At 42.5% G+C, this 18,471-nt stretch overlaps 1 protein-coding gene across 8 annotated transcripts in view; it reads right to left on the bottom strand.

Annotated features, from left to right (window-relative positions):
* Positions 1 to 18,471, bottom strand: part of TNIK (TRAF2 and NCK interacting kinase) — a 469,288-nt gene that overhangs the window by 365,261 nt on the left and 85,556 nt on the right. The window lies entirely within an intron of this gene.

Genomic DNA, 18,471 nt, shown 5'->3' on the forward strand with positions numbered 1-18,471 from the left:
TGAATTTTCCAAGCTGCTCACTGCGTTGAACACAAGAAAGCTTAAGAAACGAGTACTGCTATATTCTGGGGTAATCTTACCTAAGCTAGTCAACAGTTTCCAACAAAAAATGGAATCAACATAACTAGCCCACAGAATGTTTTTCTTTAGATCCACCCCCCGCCCCACTCCATGCCGCCTCTGCAAAATATGCTTTTGCATGATGGATGACCTTCAGTTCAACAAGGTAACTGCAACAGTTAGAATGCAAACTAAATTGGAGAAATATTTAAGTTCTTACCCCCAAACAGGTATCTGCTAACCCTCAGACTCAGCTAAATGTTAGGGTGTTTAATAAACATCCAATAATTACCATTATTTTTACTGATTAATATCCCAAAAAGTCAAAAAGAAAAATCAAAGCCTACAAAATTCAATTCAGGCAGAAACTGGCTTTTGTCCGTACGGATTCTTAACTGGACAGAAATTGTTTTTTAAAGGCCTAAATCAAGAGTCACAAACTCAAATGCCCACAGAGGCCAGGCAAGTAAGATAACTGAGTGAAGGGGCCTGGAGGGAATACAACTAACTGAAGAAGGCATGCCTCCTTTAGAGGGGACAGAAGGGGAACACTTAACTTTATTTAGGTGCAGCCAATTACTGCTGTGTCAACATATGAGCACAATATTGCCAGATCTAAAGATTTGTGAAGAAAAATTGAACATTTTGTTTAATGTAAGATCTCCTTATTTTTTTTTAACATTTTAAAAGGCATGAACTCAATTAAAAATAAAAACTAATAAAAAAAAAAACCTCATCCATTGTTAGTGGGAATATAAAATGGTGCAGCCACTGTGGAAAACAGCATGGCGGTTCCTGCAAAAGTTGAACATAGACTTACCATATCATTCGGGACCCTAGAGGAGGAGGACACCTAATTAATTAGTACTCCACCAGTTATCAGGCCATTCCCAGTCACCTCCCCACCACGTCACTCACTTCCTCTAAGTTGTTTTGCAGACTCTCTGGACAGCCCCGGACGGATCTAGATCAAACCAGCTCAGAGTGGTCCGACATGCGTAGAATAGGCAAAGATGATCGACAGATGACACCAGGCCACCACGCATGCTCAATAACACAAGCGAACTCATGCCAAGGAACGAAAAGACTCATGTCAAAGAACCAAAATCATCGGACATATGTCATCCACAGTAGCCCGGCCCATTTCAAAGGTGAAGAGTCCGTTGGCCGCTTCCATGCCAAGTCTTAGCTCCGCCTCATAATAAATAATCAATAGAAACTATGAATATGTAGAACTTCCTGATCCTGCCCACCTGCCTTCCTCCACCCCTATATAAATATGTATAATTCCCCAAACCTATAAAATGTAAATGCTTCCTCAAATCGAGGAACTCTTCTGAGTTCCTACTTGCTAGCCTGCGAAATAAACTCTTCCTCTCAAAACCAGTGTCTGAGAGATTGGCTCCTTGCACGCTGGGCAGAGACCCATTGGTCCAGTTTCAACATGACCCAGCAATCCCAATCCTAAGTAAATACCCAGAAGTAAAGTCAGGAACACTAACAGAAACCTGTGTACCTTGTTCACTGCAGCGCTTTTCACAACAGATAAAAGGTGGAAACGACCAAAATGTCCATCAACCCATGAATGGATAAAAAAAATGTGGTACATACACGCAAAGGAATACTACTTAGTCATAAAAAGAAATGAAGTCCTGATGCATACCACTACATGGGTGAACCTTGAAAACGTCATGCTAAGTGAAATAGGTCAGTCACAAAAGGACAAATCTTATATGATCTCACTCAGATGAAATAAGAAATACACCGAAACCAAAGAGTATTAGTGGTTACCAAGAGTGAGAGGGAAGGGAAAGGGGGGGATTTTTTGCTTAGAGGCATTGAGTGTATGTTAATGGTGGTAGAATTATTTGGAAAAGGATACCAAGAATGATTGAAAAACTTGAAGCATGTAATCAATGTCACTGAGTTGTACATGTAGACATTGTTGAAATGGTGTATGTTTTGTTATGTATATTTTCACTACAATAAAATAATAAAAATTCTGAGGGGAAAATAAAAAGAAGACTGCAACAACCTCAAACTTAAAAGGCACTGATTATGAGGTCCCTGGGTGGTACAAATGGTTACCACACTCGGCAATCTATTAGTAATCATTTTGAAGCTGAGCACTTCCACACCCCTAGGAACGTTCAAAATCAGGGAAGCAGCCCCTCTGCTATTTGGGGAAGGAGGCAGTTGAGTTCAGAGGTGACAAAAGAGAATTTTTAGAGTCATAATCTTTAGTAAATTAAGACCAAGAAAAGCCCTTTGCTATTTGCCTTCGAAGATTTCACATAGGGGGAGAAAAAAAACCACCAAATAAAACTGGGGCGGGGGGGGGGGGGGCGAAGCAGATTAAGCATTTAGTCATTGAGAAAATTAGAGCTAGCAGTGCCGATGCTTACAAAGCCAGAGGGGCAAGAACCACCACACTCCAGGCATGTGTTCTGACAAATCAAGAAGTCCAGAAGTTCCAGCTATGCCCCACCTGGCCAGGGAGGTGGCCCAGGTGTTCCAGGTAGAACCCTGAGACAGGAAGAGGCTGTTTAGAAGACAAGAACCCTCAGTTGGCCAAAATCCCATATTTAAGAGGCGCTGTCAAGGCCACCTGGGAGCCGTCAGGATAAGAAAGAAGAATTTTGCTTGTTAAACTACTAGGCCATTAGAGCAGCAGGTTTTATTACAAACGGAATTAGAAGGAAATGAGAAAAAGGAGAAGGGAAAAAAAAAGCAAAAAAACCCATAAATGGTGGCAGCTGCTGTTTGTTTCTAAGCTGTGCTTCCCAGTAGTTTGTTTGCTCAGTGGTGTTTCTGCAACAAATTTGGAAAGAGATTCTACATTTGCTTGAAATATCTCAATTGTGTTTTCAACATTCTTGACTAAAGAAAATAGGAAAGAGAGGAGAGGCAGGGCAGTTACTACTAGTGGCCTTAAGGAGCCTGGCAGTTATCACAGGGGCATGAAAGGAGGGCAGGAGCAGAACCAGGGTGCAGAACAGAGATCAGCTTCTACACCAGGGTCACCTCACCTCCTAGGCCTCTTCTCAGGGCCAGTAGGTTTCAGCAGGAGCTGCGCAGCTGATTTTTGAGGCTCTGTGCCCTCCCTGAAAAGCCTATTAGTGGGCATATGGAGGAGCAACTCTAGGACTTTTGTTCCAGCTGCTGGGAAAGACAGGCTCTTTCTGCGGATACACCCAAAGCACTCAGGGCAGAAGAAGCAAAGGTCAAAGGAACTAAAGAGTTTGACTGGTGGCCAGGCTTGGGTAGACAACCAAACCAGAAACAATCATCGACTGAGGTTAGTTCTCCAGGGAGCAGACTCTGAGAATCTCTGAGAGTTGCAAACAGGGAGTTCACTGGAATCCACACCTGTGGGGGAGTGAAGGCAGAAGGACTGAGCAGAGGAAAGAGTTGACCTGCAATACAATGGAAACAAAAACTTCACCTCCCCTCCCGGGGAGCTCGGGAACTAGCATGAGCCTTTAAAGCTGTCGGGCTGGGGCCCTTTATACCTCACCCCATTGACTATAGTCTATGGGAGGCAGGGAGGTAGGTTGTCCTTGTTTTCCACCCTAGGGGTTATGATCACGAGTGAAGTGACACTCCTCAGCTGAGGATAATTCCCAGAGAGGGATTCAGGTGAGCGCCGCCACTAGCTGTCTACCCTCCAGCAGGTAGATGCCTGAGTGCTTCAGTCCTGGAGAGGGGGTCTGGGTGACATAGCACAGCATCGGCTATAAGCACCATGGTTAGAAATGAGTACCAGTTTGGAATTGGAAGGGAAGGCTATAAGCATCTGCATTCTACACTGACAGTAACAGGACAGAAGTAGCGTGGTTAGGGACATAATATTTGCAGGGTGGGGGCTATCTGAGACCCTAGAAAGAGACAGAGGTACTGATCAGGGACACCTCAGCACTGACCCTAAGCTCCCTTATTCCTTACCCCCAATGTGATCCAAGTACAGTCAATTATTGTTATTCACGATAATTACGGTCTATAAAGTGGCTACAAAGACCAAATTAGTGAATATTGAACCACTGCTCCTAAGATAAATACAGACTTTGGTGACAATATTTTTGTCAACAGCTCAATAGATAATCTTGTTTTATGTGTGTTTCTTTTTAAAGATACCTTACATAATATATACTGTCGATAATCATTAACATTGAACTCACAGCCAACAGCACCATAACTCACACCTGAACGAAGTTTATCTAACCCACGAATTTTTCTATAAGGCACATCACAGCGCTCTTGCACTTAGGAATACTAGACAACGATTCAGCACTATGCTTTCGACCATTTTAAACAGCAAAATCACCAACAAAAAGCACAAACATGAGAAAAATATGCACTAAATAGGCTGCAAAAAGGATACTTGTTTATAGTTTAAAAACTGAAACAAGAAGGCAGAGTGTTGTCTTGTTTGACCTCAGCTGAAAACCTGTGTGTCGGGTGACTGAAATTTTTTGCCACTCTGCACAAGTCCACAAATGACCGCAAAAAGTGCCGTGAGTATTGACTGGGGGATTACAAATGAATTTTAGCAAGAAGTGAATTCACAAATATAGAATGCACAAATAATGAGGATCAACTGTACCTGGAGAGCTGGATATTTCTGAATACTCTATAAACAAAATGTATAATTGCTAGTTATGTTCTTTGGGAATAATGATACAGCTTGAACATGGTATGCATTCGGCTATTTTCTCTGGTCTAGCAGGACCTCTAAAGTAACTTCTCCCAAGGATCACCAGCGACCTCAATTTCTTGTTTGCAGTGGTCTCTTCTCAGTCCTCTCCTATCTGTCTCCTTTGAAACATCTGACACTGTTGAACATCACCACTCTTGTTGAAGGTACAGGTAGTCCCCGATTTACGACATATTTGAGTTATGATGAACCACACTTAGAACCGTCATCTTTTTTTTTTGTTTTTTTTGGTACATATTATCATTAGTAATATATACTACACACAGTGTTGCAGCACGTAATTTGCTGATATTATCGTTCTCAGGTGTTCACTCGCAGATATTCAATTTTATGATTTACTGTTCAAAACACTGCTATATTGGTTTAGTTTTCTAAACTAAATCAGGGGCTTCAGTTGCTTGAAAACATGAACCCGAAGATTGATCACTTTGCTAAAGTCAACAGGCAGATTTGGGAAGCAATGAGATGTTACTGCAAAGTATATGAAGAAAAAAAGAAAAGGACCATACAGACAACTCTCACTAATTTTCTAACTAGAAATGCTATCCCCATTCCCAAAGATAATCCACATAAGCTAGAACCTTCCATGAGTGGAGTTACTACCGCAACTGACAAAATGCCAGCGTCATCCAACTCTTCTTCATCATCCGAGTAAATTTTTATGATTTGTGTATTTTTTTATGTAAGTATGTATTAAAATATATCTGTAAGTTTATATGTAATTTTCCCAACCCCTAAAGACAAAGATAGAATTTGTACAGATACTGGTAATAAAAGGCAATAATAATGAAACTTAAAAAAAAAAAAAAATGAGGTATTTAACTTACTTCAGAACTGACTTATGACAGAGTCATCGAAACAGAACCCCGTCATAAGTCGGGAACTACCTGTACATCTCTTTCTCTGTCTTCCACACACACCCCTTAGTTTCTCTCACATATTCTATTTCTTCTGCCCACACCTTAAACGTAGGCTCCCCTAAGGTTCCAACCCTGGACTCCCTCATGTTGCTCACTACATGTTAATAATTTTATCTCCAAATGCCCACCATATCCATCTACTCCACTCCATTCACACAACAGGCCCTTGCCATCTCTTCCTGGGATTACTTGCTTTCAATCAATTCTTTCCTCCTATCTAGCTCTTCTCCATACTAATATTTCTAAAATAGAAATTTCTACTTATGACACCGCATCCTTTAAAACCCTACACGATGTGGTACAAAGTCAAGGTCGTATTATTCTTAAGCCAGCCTTCATTCAGAGCCTCGTGTTCCATTATTCTGTGCTATAGCCAACTCCCTCAAGCGCCCCGCCATTTCCCTAACACAGTACACTCAGTCATGTCCTCTGGGCCTTGGTTTATAATGCCACCCTGCCAAGATTATTCCTTCTGCCATTCTCTACCAGGTAAACACATCTTTGAAAGCCCAGCTTAAGCACCACCTCCTCTATGAAACCTTCTTCAAATTAGTGCCACCACCTTTCTGCTCTCACAGCGCTTCGTGCACAGCTCTGTGATAACTGCTATTATATGGTGCTAACCCCGCTTACAAGTCTCTCTCTTGATGAATTACAAATTCCCTGACAGCAGGGTCTGCAACATATTTATCTTAGTATTTACCAGCACTTAACACGGTGTCCAACACACAACTGCTGAACACAACAATTTACTGATTAAGGCTGATGTCCCACTCCCAATTCTCCACAATGTGCTTAAAGGAAGTCGCAAAAATGGGATGAGAATGTACAGACAAAGGTCTGGCAAACTTCTGTCATTTTGTTATCAATCTAGATAAGCTGTCCCAGCCACTGCCACCTTGCCCCTCCCACCCTACTCCCAAATGCACAAAGCTGTCACACGCATAAGCCCCACTAGTATTTCCCGCTCTAAAATAAATCCGTAAAGCCTGCTGGTGTAAGCCATGCCTCGTGTGTACTGAGAAGACAGGCTGTCAGGATGAGCCAACGTGCAATGCAACAAGGAGAGGATGCTATACCTAATAATCATGTTACAAAGACAGGAGAGCTAAGTGACAAGAATCAGCTTAATTCCCCCTCTTGTGTTTGCTTAGCAGCTCATAAAGCCAGGATGGGCAGCATGGAGAAGGTTACATACACCAAGGATAAAAGAGCAAATCATTGACATTTACCAAAGTCAAGAATCCCTGTTGGCTACACATGCCTTTATTCAGATCTTAACCTTTGCTGGGAGGCTGAGAAGAGAATTTAATTCTAAGGTACAGTAGTTTACATTATTTCGTAATGAAATATAACTACATATCAAAAGACAAGCTGCTTCCTGAAAAAAAATGTAACTTTTCAGCAAATACTGAGGAAGGTAAATTTGGTTAGTCATTATAATTTAAAAAAGAAAACAACACAATAACAGCTAATATTTCATAAGTACTTATGTGCCAGGCACTATTTTCAGCATTTTACATGAAAATCTCATTGAATTATCACCACTCTATCAAGTGGGTGCTATTACTATCTTTGCTTTACAGATGAAGAAACTGAGGCAGAGAGAATATGCACTTGGTCAGGGTCACATCACTGGTAAGTGGCAAAGCCAGGATGTGTGCCAGGCCTGTTGGACTCCAAACCCTAAGCTCTTATCCACTACACCATCAACTTCATGGAATTGGAATTCCCAGCCCTTGATTTATCGCTTGCTGGCTCTCCAACCCTGGGCAAGTTTCATAACCCCGATAGCCCCAGTTTCTTCATCTTTAAAGTGGGGACAATATTATCTACCTCATAGGATTATTGTGAAGACTGTAAAAGTGTCTAGAATAGTTCAGAGCATGATACATAATACAACCTTAATAAATATTAATTTCCTTCCATTCCTTTTTTCTCTTTGAAAAAGAGTTTATTTAATACATAAGAAACATGCCACAAAAAATTCAGTCTGTATTTTGTATATTTTCCATAAATCCAGTAAAAGGAAAACCTTTTGCTTTTCAACCAATAGTATCAGCACACATTTAGTAAACAGGGTCAGATACTTATGGACAAACAGAGGTCTCTTTAAAAACTGGTGAGACAATTGGGAAGGCACACTAACTTTTTCAGCTCCTGGGATTCCAGAATAAATTTCCCTTCTATCAGCTGATGAAACTTAGGTGGCACTAGCAGACCCCAGTCTGACTTAGCAGCAAGGTGGACAGATTTAGGATCTGGGGATTAATATTCCTAGTCACTGAGTTATACTTTAATTCTTCCAGGTCCCTTGAATGATACTGGATTTATTAGAACACTAAATAACACTCCAGACTCAACCCTGAAGATTGAGAAGGGCAGACCTAAGTATCTAACTAGGATGACTACTTCCTCAGCATCATAAAAGATGATACATATTCTTTCCCCCCTCCCCAGTTTTTAAAAAAATGAAATGAAGAGAAAAATTGAGAGGGATCGTGGGCAATGGCCTAACAGACTCTAGACCCCACTTCCCCCAAACTGCTCTTAAAGACATAGCCATGTGTGACAGAATCTTTTCCTCTTGGTCACAGTCCATTAGCAGGGTGAACTAGACTGCAACAGAATATGGGTGACTGATCCAGCTCCCAGAATGACTGTCCACCCCCAGATTCCCTTCTGAAATCTGCCACAATGTGCCTACTCTAAACTTATGGGCCTTCAAAAGACCAAAACATTATTTCTCTTGGAGTCATATTTAGCAGCTGTTATGTTCCATTCCAGCCCTAAGTGACAAGCATATGCTTACAGAAGCAAAACAGAACAAAGAAAACAGGAACAGTAGAAGAACTCTCCATATTCATCTTGAGTCTTCAGGCTTTTCAACACCATCATTTTTCCAAAGTAACTACAGATCTAGGAGATAGTGTACTGATTCAACACCTCGTGGATTCTCATCCAGGCTGCACTCAACCAGGCAAGGGACCTCAGTTTTAGTACTGTACTCGTCTTCCCCCTTTCTAGTATATTGGGGTGGGGGGGTGCTAAGGACTCAAAGGTCTTGCTTTACACAATAGAGTTTATGCAATCGGAGTTCTACTCTGCACCCTCCATATGTACCTACTGTGTGTTAATGACTGTTCTAGGTAGATGCACTGATACACTAGCCCCCGCCTCAGGGTGCTTACAGTCTAATGAGGAAAATAGATAAGAGCAAATAACTACACACACAATCACTTATTTACAATAATAATAAGCAGCATTCAGGAAAACTACACGGTGCCCTGAGGGTATATATTAGGAGATCTAGAATACAGCCCATGATTATGAATGGCAGACCCTGGGTGGTGCAAACTTTTAATGAGTATGATTGATAACCAACCAATAACTGAAAGTTTGGAGAGGGGAGGGCACCCAGACAGGCCTCAAAAGAAAGGCCTGGTTATCTACCTCCAAAACTCAGCCACTGAAAACCCTGTATAGTTCTACTCTGACACGTGGGGTCGCCATGAGTCAGAGTCAAATACACAATTTTTCTTTTTAATATTATGTATATAATAATATAATCTGTCTAGGAAGAAGTGTAGCCAGAATGTTCATTAGAAGCAAGGATGGCAAGACTTTGTCTCACATACTCTGGACATGTTATCAGGAAGGACCAGTCCCTGGAGAAGGACGTCATGCTTGGTAAAGTAGATGGTCAGTGAAAAAGGAAGACCCTCAATGAGATGGACTGACACAGTGGCTGCAACAATGGGCTCAAGCATAACAACGACTGTAAGGATGGCACAGGACAGGGCAGTGTTTCCTTCTGTTGTACACAGTGTCACTGTGAGCTGGAAACGACTCAACAGTACCTAACAACAACAATACAATAATATATCCTCATTAACATACTGGTCCAAGCCATACATCTCAAGTGGAATAGATAATTCAAGTCAAAAATAAAATAAAGATAAAACTTTGATAGCTGAATTTTCTCGTTTGAACATCTGAATTGAACAAATGAAACTGTGCAGAGCGATCCAAGGACTGGCCCGAAAAAGGTAGGGTTCAAGTCTGGATTCTCTCCTTGCAAGCTAAATAACCTTAGGCAAGTTATTTGACCACTTGTATGCAGGTTTTCCTATCTGTAACATGGGTCAATACCATTTGGCCTGCCTTCTTTGTGAGGTTGCTCCTGCATGTGAATGAGCTGGGCAACTCCATAGCTCCACAAGGTCAAGTATTGCATTATGGGGAGGGCAGTCTGCATGCAGGACAACTCCAAAACCAACACCTGCCCCAATACAGCTGCACCTGGCTAGATGGTTACTGGTATACTCTTACCAGTACTAGCTCCTCACTACCAATACTAGCTACTCCTTGTACCTGGTCCTAGCCAAACGTCAAGGAACCAGCGCCCCCAATGCTGGTAGCTTCCAGTTGAGCTTCCCAGCTCTTGGGACAGGGATATGGGAGACTCCCCACCTTCTGCTTGGCATGCTGTTTCGTTCTGCCCACCACTGTGCAGCAGCCGGTAATGTAACAGCTTCTTATGCACCTGCCACTACTCACCAGCTTCACCAGGACTCTGCTGCTCCAGCCTGTCCTCACAAAGCAGCCTTTCAAAGTGGGAAGCTCAGAATTAGATTTGAATCCTGGCTCCTCAGATTAATTGTTGGGAGGCCTTAAACTATAATAATCATTATCGCTGTCATTGGGATAGGCAATGGCCTAAATGCTTTATATACATGTTTGTATTTAATCATTATAACCCCCAAAAGTAGATATTACTAACCCCAATTTCAGATGAAGAAAATAAGGCTTAAAGGAATTAAGTAACTTGCCCAAGGTTAAACACTAAATGGTGAAGACAGCCACCAAGACCAGCCTGTATAGGGAGGATAAAAATACCTCCCATGGAGGATTGTTCTGAGGACCACAAATAACATATATAAAGCAGTCAGCACAATGCATGACAGTGCTTAATAAACAATAGGCTACTGCTACAATTGCTGCTGGTGGTGGTACTACAACAGTTGCCCAAGGTCATAGCACTGGTCAGAAGTGGAGCCGGAATTCCAATCCAGATGTTTTGAAGCTAAGTTCATCATTACTCACTTCTCTACAAATGGCCAATGCTGAAATTAATGTGGGGACACAGGACGGTGAACACTCCACAGTTTAACAACAGAGCCAGAGAAGAGTGGAGACTTGAAGCCACACAGCTACAACCAGCCAAGAGGCTGGGCACATGAAGTCCAGTGCACCCTGGTGCTTGGCGCCCAGGCATCCCCATCACAGCCTGAAGCCCCAGAGGGGGAGACCAAGAGGGTTCTTACATTTCTATCTGACCGCACAGTTTCTTTTTTCCTACTTTATCATCAGCTAGGATAAATACTTGTTACTTTAATCAATTAACTGATGGTAAGAGGCAGCATGCCATAGCAGTTAGGACCACAGACTTGAGAGCCAAAAAATATGATGTGGCTCCCAGCTTCACCATTTACTAGCTCTGTGACCTTGATCATGGTATTTTATCCCTCTGAACCTCAGTTTTCTCAGTTGTAAACAGTAATAATGGTACTACCTGCTTACAGGGTTATTTAACAATTAAAATAATTAACATACATAAAAACTTCTAGGGCAATGTCTGGCATACTGTAAATGTTCAAAAAGTATTTGTTATTAATTCTTTATCCTGGAATTATGGCAAACTCCAAGAAGGAATAACTTCTATTGATTTTCTTCCCTAACAACTAGAACAGTGATTGAAACATTCTCTAACTACTCAATAAATACTATCTGAATGAATCAAGTCCATTTTCCACACCTGTTTTCCACAGATAGCCACAAACCAAAAAGAACTCTGACACTTAGACCAGGTATTTCTGAAATGTTATCAATAAAACCTCTCTCACCATTTTACAGAAGAGCAAAGTGAGGCTCAGGCAGGCTCTATATCCTCTTAGAATCACAAGTTTTGCCAAGGGAGTTTAGGTAACTTTTCCAAGGTCATACCTAGTTAGTGATGGGTTTAAGTCAAGACCCAAGTCCTTAGTCTCCCTCTCTGTTCAGGGAAATCCTTTGAAAGACCAAAAATTCACTGTCTTGGAATAGTGGGCCTGGAAGGGAAGGTGGCAGGGCAGTGGGGAGGAAGGACTCAGTAAGATAGTCAATTTGGCAGGTCACACATACATGTCAACATAGGAGATAAATGAAAGTTTTCAAAAGCATTCTTCATTAAGTGACCAGACTCTGCATATTCAACTCATATTTAGCTCAGTTCTAAATTAATTCCTTACAGAGGAAAACAAAGAATTCTACATAAACTGACTGTTGTCTACTGGTTTATACAGGGAAAGTAAGCATTTATAATTAAGAACATAAAACTAAAAGGGAAATAACCCAAGGACTCATTTGAATATTTTGTTCTGATGTTGGTGCACAGCTATTTTGATCCTTTGTCAGCTCTCGGGATTCACTGGCCACCCCCTCAAGCTTCCGGCCCTGGAGAGCCTGAGGCAGGCCCACAGACCGCACATGCACAGATGGGATGCACCAAGCCTGAGAACACACCCAGAGTCAGCGAAAGGCAGACCATCGCAGCAGGCTGAGAAAATTCTCCAGGATACTAGGCCGCAAGGTAGATTTTGGACAAGGATAACTATCTTCACCTTCCAGAACTTTCCTCAACTCTCCCACAGACTGTTAAAGTTCAAATAATGCAATTTTTGCTCTAAAGGTCAATATGCACTTAGGAAATCCCCACCAACAGATTGTTGGAGAGATTATACAGCTGTTTGGGGAAATGTATCACACAGTTTACAGAGATATGCAAACATTCCAGCATCACAAGGTCCGAATGATGGGAACCAGACTAGCAAAGATTTTGGCACCTGGCCTTTGCAGAGATGCTTAGATGAAGAAAAAAGATAGCAATTGTGGCAGATGGGCTTTAAAGAAGAGAACTGATTACCTAAATAATTAAGGAAGAAAGATTAGGAAACCATCCAAGGTTCTATTTTGGAAAGAAGAACTGTAACAGCACCATTCCCCAGAAGGTACTCACTTATCACCCGCTTACAGCGGACCAATGACACCTAGAACTGCTTGAAAACATTCTCAGTAGTTCTTCCCACACCTATATGCAACCATGCAGTTGTCAACAGGCAGAGGCATAACTGGTAAAGGGAACCAATCCTGGTCCACGTCTAATTAGGGTGTGAGCCTCCTTTACTTGATTCCTGCCCCTGCGACTCCCCTCCCCCACCACACACACATAAAAGAGTCTTGTCCTTGCCGCTTTGCACAGGGAACCATGAGTTTTGGGGAGAGTGGGAGGGCAAGAGTCGTGCACATCGGAGAGGGGAGGGCCAGTGACTTTTGGCTAGGGGTCCAGGCCCTCTCTAAAGGGTGAAGAGAGAAGTACTGGCTGGTTGAATCGCCTATTACTCTCCCACTTCCAGAGAGGGGTAAGGTGGCCCAGAACCACCTAGGAACAGCCAAGAGCCCATCAATAGCCACCTGGGGCAGGATCATCTGGCAGACAGCAGTACCAGCCCATCTTGCTCCATCACTTGGTGTCACCGCTAACGGCACCAATGGCTGGTTCCAAAAAAAATCAAACCTGTTGCTGTCAATTCCAACTCACAGCGACCCTACACGACAGAGTAGAAAGGGTTTCCAAGCAGCAGCTGCTAGCTTTGAACTGCTGACCTTTTGGTTAGCAGCCTGAGCTCTTAGCCACTCTACCACCAGGGTTCCAATGGCTGGTTAGCACCAACTTTTAAATAGACTGTTTATAACATGGTTTCATTTGTATCTGTTCTTTTTTTTTTTTTTTTTCCCTTCTTCGAAGCTTTTATCCTTATGGCTGTGCTCATCAGCATGAAGTCTATACAAGTAAGTTTGTTCCCTTGCTAGTTTGTTTTACAAGGCAGATACTTCTGTGGAATGGGGTTTATATCATCTGTTCAAGGATCTAAAAGGCTTTTTGGCAGATTCAAGAAGCTGAAGCTAGGTTTCTCTGGGTCCCTTCCAGTTTGCAAGGGTGTTGTATTTCCGTTGTCAAATAAGTTTGGGAACACTAGTTAAAAAGATGAGTGGTTTAGCCCTTTCCTTACTTAGGGCCTCTCAGAGCCTTTCATGTTTTAATGTCCCTTAAGAATTTCCAAGAGAAGGCAAAAAATAATCTCCCAAGCCTGTTACTTTTAAAGCAAAATTTTAGCTTCTCTAGACACTGGTGTTGCGTGGAGCATGGGCTGGAAAATGGTAATATACACAGCAATCTTTCCCTTCTCATTCCTACTTAACCAAAACTTGCATCTTAAGTTACTGTAACAGGGACAGCTCAATGCCACCCAATGTACCTTCTCCCCTTGTTCCTTAGTAAGAAAATCTCAATTTTATTTGGGAAGCAATGCATCCAGCTAAAACACTACATGCCATAGTCCCCTTGAAGCTAAGAGTAAACATGTGCCTAAGTTCTGGCCAATGATTTGTAAGCAAAATTAGCATATGGTACTTTGAGAAGGGCTGCTCAAATGGAGCTAAGTTAGCCAGAAGAAGGGCTAGTTTGTCCTCCCCCTTCCTCCTTCCTGCTGCCTGGAATGCAGATATGATGGCTAGAACCCTGTAGCCATTTTTGACCTTGAGAACGAACTTGAGGTGAACTTGAGAAGGGAAGTTTTATGCTAGAATGTTAGAGCAGAACAATAAAATGACCCTAAGTATCTGGTGACCATGGACCTACTGTACCACACCACCTTGGACTGCTTACCCACGAGAGAGAAATAAACTCTATCTTCCTAATATTTTGGGTTTTCTGTCAGAAGCGGCTGAATTCTAACAGATTTACTTTGAGTTTACTTTGGAACTTCTTCAAATTTAGACATCAGTCCTTTAAGGCCTGGTCTTAATCATACATTTCTGGTTCAGATCATACATTTCATCCCTCTAACTGCCTGAGAAAAGAGAGTAAAGAACATTTGGATAACACTGTTAACCTAGACCAACTAGATTTAGGTCTGATTTGAGGGCCATTAAGATGGTTCACCTGCCCCATACAGATGGCAGAGCATCTGTTATTTCACCATTAGGTTATTTCTTTTGATTAGAGATACTAGCCTGAAAAATGGACCTACTCTCAGGTTGAGTATCACAATAAACTCTGGCGTAACAGGTCCTTGAGTGAGGGCCAAGACTGCAGAAGGAAGGGGAGGTCCAGAGGTTACAAAGCTAAGTAATACCCTTTTAAACTGTTTTAAGCCCCCTCCCCAAGCAGGCCTTCTTCACCTTCAGGCCAAAGAAAGAATTCAGGAGCGATAATTCAGGAAGCTTGAGTCACCATTTTCATTCTCTCCTCCTGCTCACCGCCCAGCCTCACGTCTTCTCCAGTCCTCCAAGGTTCACAGGAGCACTTTCTGGAAACTACTACAGATACTTGGCAAAGCAGGAGACCGTCCCTTCACGTGGCTCAGGATAAGGACGGGAGATGATTGGGGAAATCAAGGCAGGCTCACAAGCATTTTCCACTTGATCTTCTCATTGCCACCACTGTGCCCAATCAGCCAGCAAGCCCAGCAGTATGGGAAAAATAGGGGAAGCAGAGAAAGAGAGCTATATGGCCCATGTCTGGGCTCCCAGGAACCATGAGCTCCCTCCCCAAGAAGCTCCCTGGATTTCTCTACCATCAGTACAGTCTCTTAGCCTCTCCAAGGCTCAGCTTTCTCCATCTTTAAAATGGGTCATCACTGTGTCCTCACAGCGTGCATCTAAAGATCTTGTGAAATAAAAAAAATCCCTGAACACAACTGCCACACAATCGGTGCTCAGAAGTGTTTGTTTATTCACGTTTATACAGCAGTCTTTCTTCAAAGTGCTCTTCACCATCAATCTGTTGGTCTTTGGTAGTGATCGCAGATGTTCATTATATATTCCAGTCCTTCTCCTCTGAGCTCATTATAGGATGGCACTTCCCCATCCCCATGAAACTCAGTGTGGCCATGTGACTTGCTTTGGCCAAAGAAATGTGAGTGCAGGGGATGTCCCACTTCCACATGCCATATTCAATTGCCAGTGTGAGACACTGCAGTGACCATGGAAGCACATGTAGCAATGAAGTCTCCATTAGTCTGTGTCCTTGAGCAGCTAATGAACACAGTCCTCTACTCATCTGCTCTGGACAAGCGGCATGGCCAAGAAACAAACATTAGCTGAAATTAAGTCTCTAAGATAAAGGAAGTCCTTATTACCATAGCATAGCCTGGCCTATTCTACTGACAGAACAGAAATGTTCACCAGATAGTGATAATCATATGCTTTACCACCACCTGTCTGTCAGTCATACTGTGATGGCTTGAGTGTTGCTGTGATGCTGGAAGCTATCCCACCAGTGTTTCAAATACCAGTAGGGTGACTTATGGTGGATAGATTTCAGTTGAGCTTCCAGACTAACACAGAGTAGGAAGAAAGGCCTGGCGATCTACTTCCAAAAATTAGCCAATGAAATCCCTATGGATTAAAACAGAATATTGACTGACTCGCTTGCTTTGGACATGACATCAGGAGGGATCAATCACTGGAGGAGAATATCATGTTTGGTGAAGAAGAGGGCCAGGGAGGGTAAGGGAGACCTTGGTGAGATGGATTGGCACAACAGCCACAGTGATGGACTCGAACATGCCAGCAATCATGAGGATAACATAGGACTGGGCAACGTTTCATTCTGTTGTACATAAGGTCACCACGAGCTGGAGTCAACTCGACAGCAACTGTATGTCTTCTGTCTATCTATAATGCTTTATGATTTCTGAAACAATATTGGAGAAGAGCGACTTTTTATTGGGTACCTCCTATGCCCCCCGACATTGTGCAAGGCATTTTGCAAAGGTTATTTTATTTAATCTCTGCACCAATCCTCTGAGGTAGATTGTTCATAAAAGAGAAAACTGAGGCTAAGAGATTAAGCTGTAAAAGATCAATGTCTGATGCCAAAACTCATCTTCTCCTCACTGTCTCCAACCTGCAACATCTGAACATAGCCCTGGAAACAACAAAAATTCTTACAAAGCTGGCTGATGAGACAGGACTATTGGGAACCCCTTATTTATCCAGTCCATTGTTGTTATTGGTAGTTGCCATTGAGTCAATTTCAATTCACAGCGACCCCATGTGTGTAGAATAGAACTGTTCCATAATTTTTCAAGGCTATGACTTTCTGGAAGCAGGCCTGTCTTCTGAGGCACCTCTGGGTGGGTTTCAACTAGCAGTCAAGTGCTTAACTGTTTGCACCACACAAGGACTCCCATCCAGCCCTGCTCCTGCAAAAAGACCAGGACTTAAAAATGAGGGCTGCTTTCACAGAGCTTACCACACCCTCCATGGCCCAACTGTAGGATGCTGGGGCTTGTAGTCACTGTACCCCACTGAGGACAGCAGAACTGCAAGTCCCCTGACTGCTCGTTTGAGTGCCTTTGAACTCAAAACCTGCTTTTTGAGCCACTATCAAGGTAACCTAGCAGCTGAGGCTAACTAATTGGGCAACATTCTCTGACTGCTGGCGCGAAGTTATAAATCTCAGCATCACCGTGGCAACCTGACTGCAATGCTGGCTATTCACAAGAAGAAAAACTGGGCTCCATTCACACCAGGATCGCATTTGGTCTCTTTTCCACTTTTCCCATTACAAGTTGCTACTGAAGGAACAATGCTTCTTTTAAGAAGAATGTTTATTACTGGTCTGTGGAAAAACAGCATTTTCTTAGCCTAGAAAAAATTTGGAAAGAGGTGTGTGGGGGAAGGGGTAGTATATTCTTTATTGCTACTGGCAAAGAGACATTATTAAGACAGACTCTATACAAACAGTTGGTAAAGGTCAGTATGGTGTAAGTGACCTATAAGTAGGCCACAGAATTCTATGGAGATGTTGACAGGGCAGCCTGGGCAATGGAACCTAATAACTAAGTTACATTACATCAAGTTATGCTTATTTCCTGGGCAGCTACAATGTGCTATCATAGGCCCCTTCTTTCAATCCTCCACCTTCAGTCTCTTTAAAGCTACAGTATACTCTTCGTCATGCATCAGCTACAGCCAACTGCTCGCATGGCCAGAAGATGTCCTGTACGCTCGTATGTTCTGTCCTTGTTCCCTTTCCATTCCGGCTATCCAGATTATTCTTTTGTCCCATCTTTGTCAATCAGAGTCTTAGCAGTCCTTTGAGGTCCAACTTAAATCATATTTCTTACATGAGATCTTCCCATTAAACTCCAATAGAGTACATTTCACAGACTGCCTTGAATGTGCCTGTTTTACCTCATTGGGAGGAAGCTCTCCAGGGAGCAAAGTCTATGTCTTCATTACCCTGGAATCCCTCAAGATGTTTAACAGTCATGTGGCATGCTAGGATGAATAGCAGTTTGTGGATCAACCTATCAAGTGTTTGAATGTGGCTTTGACATGTAACAGTTGTGCAATCTTTGAAAAATTACTTAATCTCTTTAAGCCATAATTTCTGCCCATAAACAGGATGGTACTCCAAGTGTAGTCCATGACCACAGCATCAGCATCACCTGGAAGCATATTAGAAATGCGGAATCTCGGAACCCACCCCAGACCTACTGAACCGGGTTTAACAGTTTAACAAGCTCCTCAGGTGGTTCAAATTCATATTAACATTCCAAAGGTACTGATACAAAACTACTTAGCACTCTGTGATGGTTAGTTTTATGTGTCAACTTGACTAGGCTACAGTACCCAGTTATTTAATCAAACACTAAGTGTTGCTGT

Source organism: Trichechus manatus, unplaced genomic scaffold, assembly GCF_000243295.1.
Source record: "Trichechus manatus latirostris isolate Lorelei unplaced genomic scaffold, TriManLat1.0 scaffold00110, whole genome shotgun sequence".
NCBI classification, from domain to species: Eukaryota; Metazoa; Chordata; class Mammalia; order Sirenia; family Trichechidae; genus Trichechus; species Trichechus manatus.